The following is an 18,109-nucleotide window of genomic DNA, read 5'->3' on the forward strand; positions in this document are numbered from 1 at the left end:
TGTGTTGACCATGTAACCTACTCTAGAAGCTGCCTAGAATTACTCTTCACATAGCCCTTTATTTTTCTAAGCTCCGTGAACCTACCTAAGAGCCTCTTAAAAGACTGTATTGCACCTTCCTCTACCACTGTCTCTGGTAGTGCATTCCATGCATCCACCACTCCTTGTGTGAAAAAATTACCCCTGGTGTCCCTGGTGTACCTACTTCCAAGCACTGTACAACTATGCTCCCTTGATTTAGCCCATTTCAGCCCTGGGAAAAAGCCCCTGGCTATCCACACAATCAATGCCTCTCATCATCTTATACACCTCTATCAGGTCACCTCTCATCCTCCATTGCTCCAAGGAGAAAAGACCAAGTTCAGTCAACTTATCCTCATAAAAATGCTCTCCAATCCAGGCAACATCCTTGTAAATCTTTCTGTACTCTCTCTATATATCCACATCCTTCCTGTAATAAGATGATCAGAACTGAACACCGTACTCCAAGTGGGGTCTAACTAACCTTTTGTATCTTTTCTTTTCTTCTTAGCTAGATTTTTTACATCCTTTGTACACCATGGTTCTTTTACCCTACCAGCCTTTCCCTGCCTCAATGGACCTATGCAGAATGCCATGCATATGTTTCCTGAACATTTGCTACATTTCTGCTGTGCATTTCCCTGAGAACATCTGCTCCCAATTTATGTTCCCAAGTTCCTGCCTAATAGCATCATATTTCCCCCTACCCCAATTAAATGTTTTCTCAAATTGTCTTTTCCTATCCCTCCCCAGCACTGTGCTAAAGGAGAGAGAGTTGTGATCACTACCTCCAAAATGCACTCCCATCGAGAGATCTGACACCTGACCAGGTTCATTTCCCAATACCAGATCAGATATAGCCCCCTCTCTAGTTGGCTTATCTATATATTGTGTCAGGAAACCTTCCCTTTTTTTAATTAATTTTTTTATGTTTCTAAACTACAACAGAAAAAAAACCCACCAAAAAAATGGAGATTTATACAGTGCTAAACAAACGTATCAAATATACAATTCATAACAATACAGAAAAGGCACCAAAAATGAAATCATATAAAGTTAGTATCCTGCCCACCCTCCCACTACAACCTCCAAGCCAACCATTATAATGTAAAGAAAAGTTAATCAGAGCTTTCGTCACCACTGAGCTGTAAATATAAAAAAGTATGCCTACTACCTAAACAAAAAAAACCATAAAATGTAACCAGAGAAAAAAAAGCTGAAAGTAAGGGATTGTAGTACAAAAAAAAGGATAAACCTTTAACCGAAAGAGGAATTATGAAAATATTCCAGAAAAGGTCCCCACACCTTATGAAACTAAATTATCGTGGTTTTATCCTGATTTTAATCCCTTTTGTGATAAGTGTAAAGGGGGCGAGGCCTCGCTTATTCATATGTATTGGGCCTATCCTAGTTTGGAGCAACTTTGGAGAGATGTTTTTTTAACTTTATCTCATATTCTTCACTGCCATTTTGAACCTAACCCTCTGATTGCTCTTTTTGGCACCTTGGGCAAAGTTGACACACATTTGAGTCTGACTAAACGTCTAACATTATCTTTTACATCTCTTTTGGCTAGATGGTTAGTTCTTCTCAGGTGGAGAGATGTTGCTCCACCCACTCATGCTCAATGGCTTAGAGATATTATGTCCTGTTTAGGAAACCTTTCTGAACACACCTAACAAACTCCACCCCACTTAAACCCTTTGCTCTAAGGAGATGCCAGTCAATATCAGGGAAGATAAAATCTTTAACTACAAAAGCACCCAGTAGAGGTATTGCCGCTTCGACTTCCACCCACAATGACTCAGTAGACAATCCCTCCATGACTTCCTCCTTTTCTGCAGACATGACACTAAACCTGATTAGCAATGCCACTCACCCACCTCTTGTTTCTGTCCTTTTAGAAACATCTAAAGCCCGGCACACTCAGCAGCCTTTCCTACCCCTGAGATGTCCAAGGCTCTGTAATAGCCACAACGTCATAGATTCATGTATTGATCCACGCTCTAAATTCATCTGCCTTGTTTATGATACTCCTTACATTACAACACATCTCAAGCCATCTGGCTGGGTGCATCTTTGCACTATCATCTGGTTTTCCTTCCTCACAAGCTCCCTACAAGCTGTCTCTCCTTGTCCGCCAACTGCCCCATCCACTGCCTCGTCACTTTGGTTCCCACCCCCCTGCAAATCTATCTTAAACCCTCCCTAACAGCTTTAGCAAACCTTCCTCCCAGGATATTGGTTTCCCTCCAGTTCAGGTGCAACTCATCTCACAGTTTAATTCAGATCTGCTGGATGACTTGCTGCCGAGTTTACTGTGCATGGAAAATGAATGTTGGAGATAGGACTTCTTTAGTCCCAGTTCCTTTGTAGAATCCATAACATCTTCAAGGAGCTATAGATATGTGGTGTCCATCATTAAGGACCTCTATCACGCAAGACATGCCTTCATCTCCTTGTTATTATCAGGAAGGAGGTACAGAGGCCTAAAGGCACACACTCAATGATTCAGGAACAGCTTCTTCCCCTTTGCCATCCAATTTCTTAATGGATACTGAACCCATGAGCACTACCTCACTACTTTTTATTATTTCTATTTTTGCACGACTTATTTAACTGTTTATATATATTCATACTGCAGTTCACGTTTTTTCTCTATTATTATGCATTGCATTGTACTGCCGCCGCAAAGGTGATGGATTTCACGACAAATGCCAGAGATATGAAGCCTGATTCTGATTCTACCAGTTAGGCAGAGGTGAACATTGTGCATTTTGGGGTCAGCGAGAGTGAATGGGGCAGCATGGTGGCGTAGTGGTTAGAGCGGTGTTATTACAGCACCACTGGGTTCAATTCCTACTGTCTGGAAGGTGTTTGTACGTTCTCCCCATGACTGTCTGGGTTTCCTCCAGGTGCTTCAATTTCCTCCCACATTCCAAAGATGTACAATGCGTTGTGGACATGCTACATTGGCACGGAAACACTTGCAGCACCGTCTTCACTGTTTTCATTTAACGCAATCAGCACATTTCAATATATGTGTCAATGTACATGTGACAAATAAAGCTCATCTTTAAAAAAAATAATCTTAGCTTTTGAATAATGCCAGAATGTGTCCAAACGTGCCTGATCCAATTTCCCGTCGGTGGCGCTTCCCCCAGGAGTGGGCACAAACACTTGCACAAATGTGATCTCATGCACGATTCATCCATAAGAAGTGGGATAATTTCTGGGTAGTTATCAGCTGCATCTGTTTCTGAATCATGATTTTTGCACAGAACGCTTGAATCTGGCCACTCACCACTCTCCTTCTGGTCTGGCGTACTCCTGCTCGTGGGGGAGATAAGCCTGCTTGCCCAGTAGGCAACTCAAAACGTTTATTCCCAGCCTTTCTAAAAGCTGAAAGATATTTTGCCCAAGGGCATTGTATTCAAATGATTGCATCCTTTTAAACTGTGCCCATGGCTTTTAAGGGAGCAAGCTATAATCACTTAACTAGACTGACCTCATGACCTGAGGCAAGGTCACATCTTTACATAACAGGCTCCTCATGACAGGGCTACATAATTAGCCCACTCGTCATCTGCTTGTGAATTTTGCCACAGTTAATCACTCAGTTTTAGACTTCTCTGTGCTCATTGCTTTGTAGACATAATGAATACATGTCCCAAGTTGCTTCCCTTTCTATGATTCATTATGCACTGATGAAAAAATAAATAAGGCTTTAAAGTAAAAATCAAAAGGTTCAAAACATTGCATCAATCAACTTCCCTTAAAGTTAAATTGCTACTGACTATGAAATTCTTTTGTTTGGTTTTTGAGGCAAATTCAATCCATTAGAATATTTCAAATAATACTGTTTAGCTCAATAAACCCAACAGGGGCTAGTATCTTATGGTAAGCCCCATTTCCTCTTTTGAACATGGAATCCAGTATCGTTACTTGCTGGGTATCATTGACAAACTATTCCACTACTCTGTTACCCATTGGTAACACCTTTTGACTGATTTGCCTTTATCCTTGATTTTTGAAATGGTTTGATATATATTCTACCATTTAGGCAGTGCTCTCTTCTCACTACTACCATCGGGCAGTGGGGTTCAAAAACCTTAGGCCCCACACCACTAGGTTCAGGAACAGTCATTAACCTACAATTATCAGGCTCCTGAACCAGCATGGATAATTTCATTCACCACAGCTCCAAAATGAATCTTCAACCTACAGACTTATTTTGAGGTCACTTCACAACCTATGTTTTGGTATTTTATTTTTCATTTGAACAGTGTGTCTTCTCTTGCAAATTAATTGTTCGTCAATCTTTGTTTATGTGTTGTTCTTCATAAATTCTGTTGTATTTCATTATTTTCCTGTAAATGCCTGCAAGAAAATGAATCTCATGGTAGTATATGGTAACATATGTACTTCGATAATAAATTTTACTTTGACTTTGAAATATATATTAATGAGGTCATGAAGTCTTGAATTAGATTTAGATTAGTTTAAAATCTCTTTGTCTTTGAATGTTTCCTTAACGTTTTCTCATCAGTTAAATTCCTGGTATGGAAAAGTTGTTACCACTCTCTTGAGAGCAGCAACAGCTTTCCTTTGATTAGATAACCACAATAGTGCATTAGAACAGTGTATGCTGCATGAAAGGAAACCCCATCAATCCCCTAAATGGCAACAATACTCTTTCCTCATCTTAGCACAACCCATTACTTCCCAGAGTTTAACAATTATTGCAAGAAAGGAAAGAGTAATGATTTCAAAGATTTAACCATAGAAGCTTCTTAATCTCATTTATACACTATGTTCTACACAGTTATCCTATTTAATAGATGCCCCTATCACCACCTTTATATTTCCTTTTGCACCAAATTATTAAATAATGAATGCCATTATTCAGTTCATTTTCCTTCCAAATATGTGCCCAGAACTTCTAGTCTCCCATTCAGGTCACTAGAACATGATGACAGTGGAGCGCCACTACGTTTTGGTTATTGCCCATTCACTGAAAACTGTGTTTTGCTTCCAAGGCCTTAGGCCTCAGCACAGTATCAGGTTATGCCTGAGGCCTAAGGCCTTGGATGCAAAACACAAGCCATTATGCATTTTGATTGACAGAAGGCATCATGGTCTGATGCACCATCAATAACTCTCTCTGAGATGTAAAGGCGAGATATTGGCTTTTATTGACTGGAAGAAGGAACAAGCAGTGGTTGACCACCATACTACATCCTGGAGACAGAGATGCCGGGCTCAGACCTCAATCGCCTTTATACCGGGGTCTGTGGGAAGAGTCACAGGAGCAGTCAGCAGTGGGCGTGTCCAGACAGGTATATGTAGTTCACCACATGGCCCCAGTGAACACAGATGCAGATGCTGTGGTCAAATCAACACATACAAACAAGCTGGATGAACTCAGCAGGTCAGGCAGCATCTGTTGAAATGAGCAGTCAACGTTTTGGGCCGAGACCCTTCGTCAGGACTGAAGAGGGAGGGGGCAGGGGCCCTATAAAGAAGGTGGGGGGAGGGTGGAAGGTGCCAGGTGAAAAACCAATCAGAGGAAAGATCAAGTGATCGTGGGGCCACTGGAAAGAAATGACCACTGATAATTGGAATGGGGAGATATATGAAAAGAGCAAAGGGTGATACTTCAGGGGAAACAGGGACGGACCAAAGGGGGACTGGGAGAGGACCATCAGCTTGAATTTGAGGGGGAACAGGGAAGTGACTGGTAGTTGATAATAGAAGAGGAGAAGGGAAGGAATAGATGGGGAATAGGGAAGAACCGAGAATTGGTTCTTGGTAGGGAAGTGGAGGTTTTGTATTTATTTGTATTTGGGAGAACTGGTCTTTGTGATATATCAGTATAGAATAGGAGAAAGACTGGGATTAGGGGAATAGTAGCTGAAGTTTGGGTGGGGTGAGAAGTCCAACATTTTTGGGGAAGAAGCAAATTCAAGGATACCAATTCTTTTTGGCATATTTTTCCTTTCCAGATTCAACAGCGTATATCTAAACTAATTGTTACCTTGACATCTCTGGTCTCCATCCTATCATTGGTGTCCCTCTCTTCTATTTCACCTTACCCTTCTACAATTTAACACATTGTTTCTCTCACTTTTCCACTTCTGGTGAAGGTTGAACGGCCCAAAATGTTCACTCTGCTCTCCCCCACTATTTTTGTCTGACCTGCTCAGCCTTCTAACTAGAATTCAGAATCAGAATCAGGTTTATTATCACCGACATGTGTCGTGAAATTTGTTAACTTAGCAGCAGCAGTTCAATGCAATACATAATCTAGAAGAAATAAATAGAAAAATTACAATATATGTATATTGAGTAGATTAAAATCGTGCAAAACAGAAATGATATATATTTTAAAAAGTGAAGTAGTATTCCCAGGTGCAATGTCCATTTAGGAATCGGATGGCAGAGGGGGAGAAGTTGTTCCTGAATTGCTGAGTGTGTGCCTTCAGGCTTCTGTATCTCCTACCTGATGGTAACCATGAGAAAAGGGCATGCCCTGGGTGCTGGGAGTCCTTAATAATGGATACTGACTTTCTGAGACACCACTCCTTGAAGATATCTTGGGTACTTTGTAGGCTAGTACCCAAGAGTAGCCCCCTCCATACCAGACGGTGATGCAGCCTATCAGAATGCTCTCCATGATACATCTATAGAAGTTTTTGAGTGTTTTTGTTGACATACCAAATCTCTTCAAACTCCTAATGACATACAGTCACTGTGTTGTCTTCTTTATAGTTGCATCAATATGTTGGAACCAGGTTAGATCCCTGTATGAGGATTGGTATGTGTTCCTTCGACTTATCCTTCCTGAAGTCCACAATCAGCTTTTCTCTTACTGATGTTGAGTGCAAGGTTGTTGCTGCAACGCCAGTCCTCTAGTTATATCTTGCTCTAGTACGCCATCTCATCTCCATCTGAGATTTTACCAATGATGGTTGTATCATCAGCAAATTTATAGATGATATTTGAGCTATGCCTAGTCACACAGTCATGTGTATACAGAGAATAGAGCAACGGGCTAAGAACATACCCCTGAGGTGCACCAGAGTTGAAGCAAGCCGTGTCAGCGAGGAGATGTTACCACCATTCCACATAGATTGTAGTCTTCTGGATAGGAAGATGAGGGTCCAATTGCAGAGGGAGGTACAGAGCCCAGGTTCTGTAACTCATCAATCAGGATTGTGGGAATGATGGTATTAAATGCTGAGATATAGTTGATGAACAGCATCCTGACACTGGTGTTTGTATTGCCCAGGTGGCCCAAGGCCATGTGAAGCACCATTGAGATTCCATCTGTCATTGACCTATTGTGGCATTAGGCAAATTGCAGTGGGCCCATGTCCTTGCTGAGGCAGGAGTTCAGTCTAGTCATGACCAACCTCTCAAAGCATTTCATCACAGTAGATGTGAGTGCCACTGGGTGATAGTAATTAAGGCAGCTCACATTACCCTTCTTAGGCACTGGTATAACTGTTGCCTTTTTGAAGCAAGTGGAAACTTCTGCCCATAGCAGTGAGAGGTTGAAAATGTCTTTGAATACTCCTGCCAGTTTGTTGGCACAAGTTTTTAGAGCCTTACCAGGTACTCTGCCTGGGACTTCTGCTTTGTGAGGGATGACCCCCTTTAAAGACAGCCTAATATTGGCTTCTGATATGGAGATCACAGAGTCATCGGGTGCAGCAGTGATCTTCACACCTGCAGTTATATTCTCCCTTTTAATGTGGGCATAGAAAGTGATGAGTTCACCTGGTAAGCATCATGCTATTGGGTTTCACTTTGCAGGAAGTAATGTCCTACAAACCTTGCCAGAGTTGTTGTACATCCAATATCGCCTCCAAACTTGTTTGAAATTGTTTCTTTGCCCTTGAAATAGCCCTCCACAAGTTATACCTGGTTTTCTGGTGCAGACTTGGGTCACCAGACTTGAATGCCACAGATCTAGCCTTCAGCAGGCAACCTATCTCCTGGTTCATCCTTGGCTTTTGGTTTGGGACCGTACAGCAAGTCTTTGTAGACACACACTCATCCACACAGTTGTTAATGAAGTCGGTAACAGGTGATTAGTTTGGAAACAGGTGGTGGAGTCAAGACTGGAAAGAACTCTAAAGCATGAAACCAGAATTTGATTTAAAAAGGCTGGTGTAAATTTGAGAGCTGTCATGAGAAAACAAAGGAAGTTTGAAATCTCCAGAATCTACATTTCCTTGTCCTTTGAGTCTGATCAGAGTTGCTGTTGAAATTTCGGATTGAGGACAGATAGTCTTTGGACTATTGTCAAGGGATGGACCGGAAAAAGTTTAGAAGAGTTAATTAGAACTTCTCAGATTAAAGACACGAGGAAGACCATGTCATATGACACGGCACATAATAATGATGAGTCTTTGAAGAAAGTGACAGATGAAATTAAGGTCCACCAAGTTCATTCATTATCTGGGTTACAGAAAACCAAACCTTTGGCAATCAGTAGATCTTGAGCTTATCAGTGTACTGTTGTGGGTTAGAGTGTATCAGAGGAGTTGCAGCCCAAGCTTGGTGCTCTAAAGAGAGCAGGAAAACAAAGGCTAAAAAGTAAGGAAGAACAATGTAGGAACTGGAAATTGGGAGCTTGGGTGCAAAACAACAGGAAACCAAAGGCAAAGGGACACAGCATGCTGGAAGGCTAATAAATATTGCAATTAAGATCATGATATTCAGCAGTGTGCCAAATACATAATATCAGTCTATAGGGACTGTACGGTAAACGTTCTGTGCTAGGTGTGTGTCAAATGCACGTTGCACACAGATGGCATTAAAAAGGTGGGGATTCAAAGCCCTTAATAAAATCTGTTCACAATTCTGAAAATAATTATGTTAATGAAACAATTCTAAAACAGGATGCCAGGTAAAATGTCTGTGAAACCTGCATGAAGAAGTGTTTCATTCAAATCGCTAAAACCTGAAGCAGGCACTTCAAGTGATATCAATTACACTTTATTTGGTAGAGAAGAAGGTTAAAAGATTGAGACAATTTATAATTATTCATGTTTATAAATATAAATATGTATTGCTGTAGGTAATCAGCTAACTGCTAAATGAACAGTTGCTTGATAGTACGGCACACCCATGTGTTACTGACGGGTTGCAAACCTAGAAAACCATCAGTATTGCAGTATTCCACATTGTTAGCCATCAACAAAGAATTAAAATCTTTTGCTTGTTTTGCATTTTGTACTTACAGTGGATTCTGTTTAATTGGGACACATTGGGTCCAGTACATTTTGGCCCAATTAAGCAGCTGCTCCAGTTAGCTGAAGATTCATGGAAATAGTTGAAAGGTATAAAGAAGATAAATTACTGTTTAACAGAGTAAAAAATATATATTTAAGTGAAATACAGAACAAATTAGAACACTACCAATACCATTACTGTACTATAAAACTGTGGATTAATTCCTAATAGTTATCAACAGAGGAATTAATCCAGAGTACGCTACTTTTAATTGACTGTAAGAACAAAATCAGCAGAGACATGTAGTGTAGATGATGGACTGCCTTCAAACAACGCTTTCGAGGACTGCATCTTCCAAATCTTCATTTAAAGGTTTAAAGGTTAATTTATTATCAAAGTATGCAACTCTGAAATTCTTCTTCTCCAGATAGCCACAAATCAAGAGAGACAAGAAAGGCAGCATGATCATCAACCCCTAAATCCCTCCTCCCTGCATAAAAAGCTAACAATAATGGAAAAGGTGCCTCACCCTGAAAATCCCCCTCCCTGGCACACACAAAAAATGAGAAAGACCAGGTGAAAAACATAGAATATAAAAAAATTATAAGACTGAAATAATGTCTGTAGTCCAGGTCCTTATCCAAAACGAAGAAAACCTGGGTAGTGTTGTCCAGGCATAGCGATAGCAGAGCAATCGCATCTGTGATCAAAAGGCAGGCACCTTCCACATTCCCCTCGATATTTCAATCTCCCTCGTCACTTCAATCAATGAACAACAGAAGCTTTAATCGGTGAAATGGAGTTGAACATCGGCTCGCAGCTTTCTCGCGCACAATGCCTCTGCTTCCTGGATTCCTCTCAGAAATTGCAGAGCACTGAAAAACCCAAATGATTTCCAAACTGCAAATCACAGTCTCCAGCAGTTCCAGAGTCACATTCAAGATGAAAAACAAATGTAAAAGACATAAAAGAAGTGAAATATATGGTTTCATTATCTATCCAGAAGCTGTCGACCCAAGGAGCATTGTACGCAGGCGTCATCTGGACCGGAAGAAAGGCTGTCTGTCATTTTCATTGTAAATTCCAAGATTATTGTTGATACCTTTAAATTCTTCAGAGCTGCCAGCTTATTGAAGTCATGAAATAGTTTCATTTTCACTCTCAGACATTCCTGGCATCTCGAAGCCTGAATTCTTGAAACCACACTCAGCAAAACAGTTCTGCATTGTCCTGCTGCTTATTTCTTGCTAACAGAGAAAAAAAATCACTGCTTCTTGAACATAAACATGTGTAACTGATGCTATTTAAAAATGATTCACTCAAAGCACAGTGTGGATTTTAATGGCCACGCAAGTGCACGTGACTGATGCTGGTTGGAAGCTGTTTAGGAACAGTCTCCTGTCCCATTTAAGCGGCATAATGTCCCAAGTAAACAAAGGGAATTCCAGCTATTTTCTTGATTGGTTTTTGTTTTTAAAGATTTGTCCCAAATAATTGCTGCTGCGATTAACCGATGGCTCAATTAACCGAACCCGCTGTATTTAGTTTTTCTTTCTAACATAAATTTCATAAGAAAGATATTTTATTCCACATCAATAATTTTTTTGTTAGTGATTTGTGAACTCATGGGTGAATTTCCGCTGTAATACAAGGTTATACTGCGGATCTTTTTCATTTACAGTACTGTGCAAAAGCCTTAGGCACATATATATAGCCCAAGACTTTTGCACAGTACTGTATTTATCAACGGGGAGCAGAGAAAGAGTTTGTACATCTGGCAAGAGCTAAGAATGTTGGGAATGATGAGGGCGGAGCACCTCAGGAGGGTTGTGGAACAGGTGGCAAAGAAGGAGTGTCAGGGGTGGGGGGGGGGGAGATTTGTGGCTGCAGACACACCCAACCCTCAGGCACCAGGTAAGATCATTTGATTCCAAACAACTGATTTACAGATCATTACGGAAAGTCCCTCTGGTGCTTCCTTCTCCTTTCCCCTTTTCTCAACCATGATTCCCCTCTCCCTGCCCCCTTCTCAATCTCTGCCCACGATAGAGACCCATATCATCACTCACATATGCCATGAAATTTTTTTTTTATATACAGCAGTATCAGTACAGTGCAATACATAAAATTACTACAGTACTGTGGGAAGGTCTTAGGCATCCCAGCTAAATATATATGCCAAAGACTTTTGCACGGCGCTGTATATAAAGAGAGAACAATATACTCTGTATACGTGTATATTTAGGAACTAAGTGTTCCATGGGATATAATGTTGATATGTCATTTTACTGGAAATTTATATTTAGGCAGCAAGTCTGAAGAAACCTATAGACATTACATTGGCATCAAGTTTGGGACAGTGTTTCAGGCAAAGTTAATGCTGTATGGCACTTGTGCATCTCAGAACAGTCATGTTAAAACATTGAAGGTGCTCAGATGTACTTTACAGTAATAAAAACAGACAAAGTTAGAAGTACTCAGCATGGCAGCCAGTTTGTGCAGAAAAAGGAAATAGCGTCAGCTTCAAAGGCCATTGACCTTGCCTCATTCGTTATAAATATGATCTTTAGCAGAAGTGTCAGAGAAGTGTTAGCTAGCATCTAAGTTAGAAAATCAGTTTCCTTCAGGTGTGTGAGGCATCTACCAAGAAATCTCAAGTTTACTTGTATTATAGTTGTTCGGGCAATATGCAAGAAATTGAGAGTTAAGATAAACCTATGGATACTTTTAAATCTAGGAATATACCTGCATGAGCAAGTTTAAGTGATTTTGGTGTGGTTTAAAACAAAGCTACTTTTCCAATGCACTTAAGGTAGTTTTCTTGGCACAAAGAAACTGAAAAATGAATCAGATAACATTGCCAAAAATCATTAGTAAATAATGGTTCATGGACTGTATTGATTTTTTGAAGGTCAAGGATTTTTGAAAAAATGCAAAATGCTGATAGGAAAAAAGGCAACTGAAGGGGGAAACAAAGCATTAATTTTGAATTAATGGCCCTTTTTAGTTTATTGCGTAAAGTGATGGATGAGTGTTTGCAAGGAAGTATCCAATTTTAAAATGTTTTCTTAAATCAATTAATTTCTTTCTCTTTAGGAAATGCACCAGACCCTACTGAATTTTACATTATGTTGGTTGCTGAAGTGGTTACTAAGACTATTGCAGATTTGAACATTTCTTTTTTCCCATTGCATGGTCAAACCTTTAGTTGCAGATCCGTGTACTAACTGACTTTAACTCCAGCAAGTATCGGTACTGGAATATGAACTCTGTGGAAAATGACAAGTTAGACAGACAGCAGAGAATTCTAGTTGAAAAAGTTTAGAAAGGATGCCAGAGCCGCAGGAATAAGATGTGACGTACAAGTCCTCATAGAAGGATCAGAATTGGAAAGATTGAGCAATTTCAAATACCTAGGCATCAACATTGTTGAGAATCTATCCTGGGCCCAACGTATTGATGTGGCTATGTTTCATTAGGAGTTTGAGGAAATTTGGTATGTCACCAAAGACACCCTCAAATTTCTACAGATGTACCATGGGACCATTCTAATTGGCTGCCTCACTGTCTGGTATGGGGTGTGTGTGTGTGTGTGTGTGGGGGGGGGGGGCTACTGCACAGGATTGAAAGAATCTGCAGAAAATTATGAACTCAATCAGCTCCTTCGAGGGCAGTAGTCTCCATAGCATCCAGGACAGCTTCAAGGAGCGATGCCTCAAAAATGTGGAATCCATCATTAAGAACCCCCATCACCCAGGATGTGTCCTGTTCTCATTATTACCATCATGAAGGAGGTACAGAAGCCTGAAGGCACATACTCATGAACAGCTTCTTCCCCTCTGCCATCTGAATTCTGAATGGATATTGAACCCTTGAACATGACCTCACTACTTTCTTGCATTACTTAATTAATTTAACTATTATACACAAAACACACACACACACACACACACACACACACACACACACACACACACACACACACACACACACACCCCTTATAAAAAGTATTCACCCCCTCCAAGAAGCAAGAAGTTTATATGTTTTATTATTTTACACCATTGAATCACAGTGGATTTAATGTTGCTTTTTTTGATGCTGATCAACAGAAAAATACTCTTTCATGTCAAAGTGAAAACAGATCTCTACAAAGTGATCTGAATTAATTATGTATAGAACACAAATTAGTTGATTGCGTAAGTATTCATTTCCCCCCCCCCCCCAATATGACACATTAAATTATCACTGGTGCAGCCAATTAGTTTTAGAAATCACACAATTAGTTAAATAGAGATCACTATATGCAGTCAAGGTGTTTCAATTGATTTTAGTAAAAATACACCTGTATCTGGAAGGTTCAACTGCTGATGAGTCAGTAGCCTGACAAAAACTACACCATGGAGACAAAAGAATACTCCAAGCAACTCCATGAAAAGGTTATTGAAAAGCACAAGTCAAAACATGGATACAAAAAAATTTCCAAGTCACTGAACATCCCTTGCAGTACAGTTAAGTCAATCATCAAGAAATGTAAAGAATATGGCACAGCTGTAAATCTGCCTAGAGCAGGCTGTCCTCAAAAACTGCGTGACTGTGCAAGAAGGGGATTAGTGAGGAAGGCCACCAAGAGACCTATGACAACTAAGTCACGGAGGTTGAGAGGTGACCTGATAGATGTGTACAAGATGATGAGAGGCATTGATTGTATGGATAGTCAGAGGCTTTCTCCCAGGGCTGAAATGGCTAGCATGGAAGGGCACAGTTTTAAGGTGCTTGGAAGTAGGTACAGAGGAGATGTCAGGGGTTAAGTTTTTTATACAGAGAGTGGGGAGTGCATGGAATAGGCTGCTGGCAACGGTGGTGCAGGCAAATATGATAGGGTCTTTTAAGAGACTCCTGGATAGGTACATGGAGCTTAGGAGAATAGAGGGCTATGTGTAACCCTAGGTAATTTCTAAGGTAAGGACATGTTTGGCACAGCATTTTGGGCCGAACGGCCTGTATTGTGCTGTAGAGTTTTCTATATTTCTGTGTTTCTATGTAACTCTGGAGGAGTTACAAGATTCAGTGGCTGAGATTGGAGAGATCATACAACAATTGTTGCCCGGGTGTTTCACCAGTCGCAGCTTTATGGGAGACTGACAAAGGGAAAGCCATTGTTTTAAAAAGCTCACATGAAATCTCGGCTAGAATTTGCCAAAAGGCAAGTGGGAGACTCTGAAGGTTCCATGGTGTGATGAAACCAAAATTGAGCTTTTTGGCCATCAAACTAAAAACTTTGTTTGATATAAGCTAAACACCACGCATTATCAAAAACACACCACCCCTACCCTGAAACATGGTGGTGGCTGCATCATTCTGTGGGGATGGTTCACTGCAGCAGGCCCTGGAAGGCTTGTGAAGGTAGAGGGTAAAATACAGAGAAACCCTGGAGGAAAACCTGACGCAGTTTGCAAGAGAACTGCGACTTGGGACAAGATCAGTTTTCCAGCAAGACAATGAACTCAAGTGTAAAGCCAAAGCTGCACAGCAAAGTTCTGGGGCGGCCAATTCAGAGTCTAATGTCAATCCAATTGAGAATTTGTGGCTGGACTTGATAAGAGCTGTTCACTCGTGATCCCCATGCATTCTGACAGAATATGAGCAGTTTTGTAAAGAAGAATGGGAAAAAATTGTAGTGTCCAGAGCTGATAGGGACCTATCCACAGACTTAAAATTGTAATTGCTGTCAAAGGTGCATCTACTAAATACTGGCAACACACACAAAATGCTGGTGGAACATAGCAGGCCAGGCAGCATCAATAGGAAGAAATACAGTCAACGTTTCGGGCCGAGACCCTTTGTCAGGACTAACTGAAAGTTGATTGGCAAAAGGATACACAGCTGGAGAAGGAAGAGGATCATGGGATGGGAGGCCTAGGGAGAAAAAAAGGGGGAGGAGAGCATCAGAAGGAGATGTAGAACAGGCAAGGAGTGATTGTGAGAGGGGCAGAGAGAGGAAAAAAAAGAGAAGAGAAAAAGGAATAATAAATAAATAAATACGAGATGGGGTAAGAAGGGGAGGGGGGCAATAAAAGAGTAATCAATGTTCATGCCATCAGATTGGAGGCTATCCAGTCGGTATATAAGGTGTTGTTCCTCCAACTTGAGTGTGGCCACATAGAAACATAGAACATAGAAATATAGAAAACCTACAGCACATTACAGGCTCTTCGGCCCTCAAAGTTGTGCCAAACTCGTCCCTACCTTAGAAATTACTAGGCTTACTTATAGCCCTCTATTTTACTAAGCTCCATATACATATTTAAAAGCCCCTTAAAAGACCCTATTGTATCCACCTCCACCACCATTGCCAGCAGCCCATTCCACGCACTCACCACTCTCTGAGTAAAAAACTTACCCCTGACATCTCCTCTGTACCTACTCCCTAGCACCTTAAACCTGTGTCCTCTTGTGGCAACCATTTCAGCCCTGGGAAAAAGCCTCTGACTATCCACACGATCAATGCCTCTCATCATCTTGTACACCTCTATCAGGTCACCTCTCATCCTCCTTCGCTCCAAGGAGAAAAGGCTGAGTTCACTCAAACTATTCTCATAAGGCATGTCAACCTGAATGCCTTATGAGTCAACCTGCACATTCCCATACCCATTCTGATATGTCTATCCATGGCCTCCTCTCCTGTCAAGATGAAGCCACACTCAGTTTGAAGGAAAAACACCTTATATTCCGTTTGGGTAGCCTCCAACCTGATGGCATGAACATGGATTTCTCTAACTTCCATTAATGCCCCTCACCGCTTCCTACCCCATCCTTTATTTATCTATCTATCTATCTATCTATCTATTTATTTATTTATTTATTTATCTATCTATTTATTTATTTATTTATTTATTTATTCATTCATTCATCCATTTATCTATCTATCTATTTATATATTTGTTATCTCCCCCCCACTTTTCTTTTCTCTTTCTCTCTTCTTTTCTCTCTCTGCCCCTCTCACAATCACTCCTTGCCTGCTCTCCATCTCCTCTGGTGCTCCCCTCCCCTTTTCTTTCTCCCCAGGCCTCCTGTTCCATGATCCTCTTCCTTCTCCAGCTGTGTATCCCTTTTGCCAATCAACTTTCCAGCTTTTAGCTTCATTCCTCCCTCTCCGGTCTTCTCCTATCATTTTGGATCTCCCCCCTCCCCCTCCCACTTTCAAACCTCCTACTCCCTCTTCTTTCAGTTAGTCCTGACGAAGGGTCTCGGCCGGAAACGTGGACTGTATTTCTCCCTATAGTTGCTGCCTGGCCTGCTGCGTTCCACCAGCAGTTTGTGTGTGTTGCTTGAATTTACAACATCTGCAGATTTCCTCATGTTTGCATCTACTGAGTATTGACTTGAAGGGAGTAAATACTTATACAATCAAATATTTTGTGTTTTATATTTGTAATTAATTTAGATCACTTTGTAGAGATCTGTTTTCACTTTGACATGAGAGTCTTTTTCTGATCAGTGTCAGAAAAAGGCAAATTAAATCCACTGTGATTCAATATTGTAATATCTATATTTAATTCAGTTTATTATTATGTATTGCATTGTACTGCTGCTGCCAAAACAACAAATGTCACAACATGTGCCGATGATATTAAACCTGATTCTGATTCTGATGTTGGATGGGAATCCAACTCCCGTTCAGCTCAAATGCAAGTAAATACAAAACAAGTAAATGACTGCATTAACACCAAAATCACATTGGAGATTGCTTTCAGAATACCAGGTAATCCTTTCCCTTAATCTTGTCATTGTTGCACAGCACTGTGCATTTGTTTAATCAAGTGTACAGTATAGCAATAACAATGCTACTGGCAATATGCGATGTGAGCCTTGGTCTCGCAGTAGTGGCTGCTTAGAACATTTTTATTTTACTTAGAGATGCAGTGTGGAATAGGCCCTACCAGCCCTTCGAGTTGCACCACCCCAACAACCCCAACTACCCCTATTTAACTCTGACCAATTCATGGGACAATTTACAACAACCAATTAACCTATCCTGTGCATTTATGGACTACGGGAAGAAACTGCACCACGCCCTCCACAGGCAGGGCATACGGAGAATTCTTACAAACTACGCCAGCATTACATGCATCCTGTGCTATTGTAATAACTTGATTGCTCTTCCCACCTCCTACCCCTACCTGCTCTCCATATACTCTCCTACTGTCAACATATCGAACTTCACTTTGTTTGGTTCCCAGAGAGTGGCTAATGATCTGTCGGAATGTGCCATGCCTTATACTGATAGGAAGATATACAGTTATTATGCTACGTACGTATGCCATGTACATCTTCCTCATGGTACATCTCCAAATAAATTCAGTCCTGAGCTGTTAATGTGGTACTTCTGCTCCCTTCCCCTAATCCCACCTCATTTTTGTGGCACGGTTTCAACAGCCCATCTGACTCTCCTATTTTGACATCCTAAAGCTTCCCGCCAGCTCCAAGGCACTTGGCAAGAGCTCGACGACATATTCTGCAGGTTGCCTAGACGATTGCGATGCCAAGAAGCTTGACGACATCCCAGGTGAAAGGTGAAGTATTGAAGGGGAATCTGACGGGGAACTTCTCTACTCAGAGGGTGGTGCGAGTGTGGAACGAACTGCCAGAGGAAGTGGTGGGTGCGGGTTCCATGGTAACATCTAAGAGAAGTTTGGCTAAGTACATGGAAGAGACTGGTGATCAAGAGCACACGATTCAAGATCAAGATTTGTTCGCTGTCCTTTCCAGTACACAAGTGTAAAAGAAAATAAGATAATTGTTACTCCAAATATGATGCAGCACAAAAAAAACACGATAAGATAAA

The 18,109-nt window shown here is 41.0% G+C and overlaps 1 long non-coding RNA gene across 1 annotated transcript in view; it reads left to right on the plus strand.

Annotated features, from left to right (window-relative positions):
* Positions 1–17,823, plus strand: part of LOC132379787 (uncharacterized) — an 88,817-nt gene extending 70,994 nt beyond the window's left edge. Inside the window, exon 3 of the long non-coding RNA XR_009507535.1 lies at positions 17,734–17,823. This is a non-coding gene — a long non-coding RNA (uncharacterized LOC132379787). The remainder of the gene's footprint in view (positions 1–17,733) is intronic.
* Positions 17,824–18,109: the final 286 nt, after the last annotated feature.

This window comes from Hypanus sabinus, chromosome 22, assembly GCF_030144855.1.
Source record: "Hypanus sabinus isolate sHypSab1 chromosome 22, sHypSab1.hap1, whole genome shotgun sequence".
Taxonomy (NCBI): domain Eukaryota; kingdom Metazoa; phylum Chordata; class Chondrichthyes; order Myliobatiformes; family Dasyatidae; genus Hypanus; species Hypanus sabinus.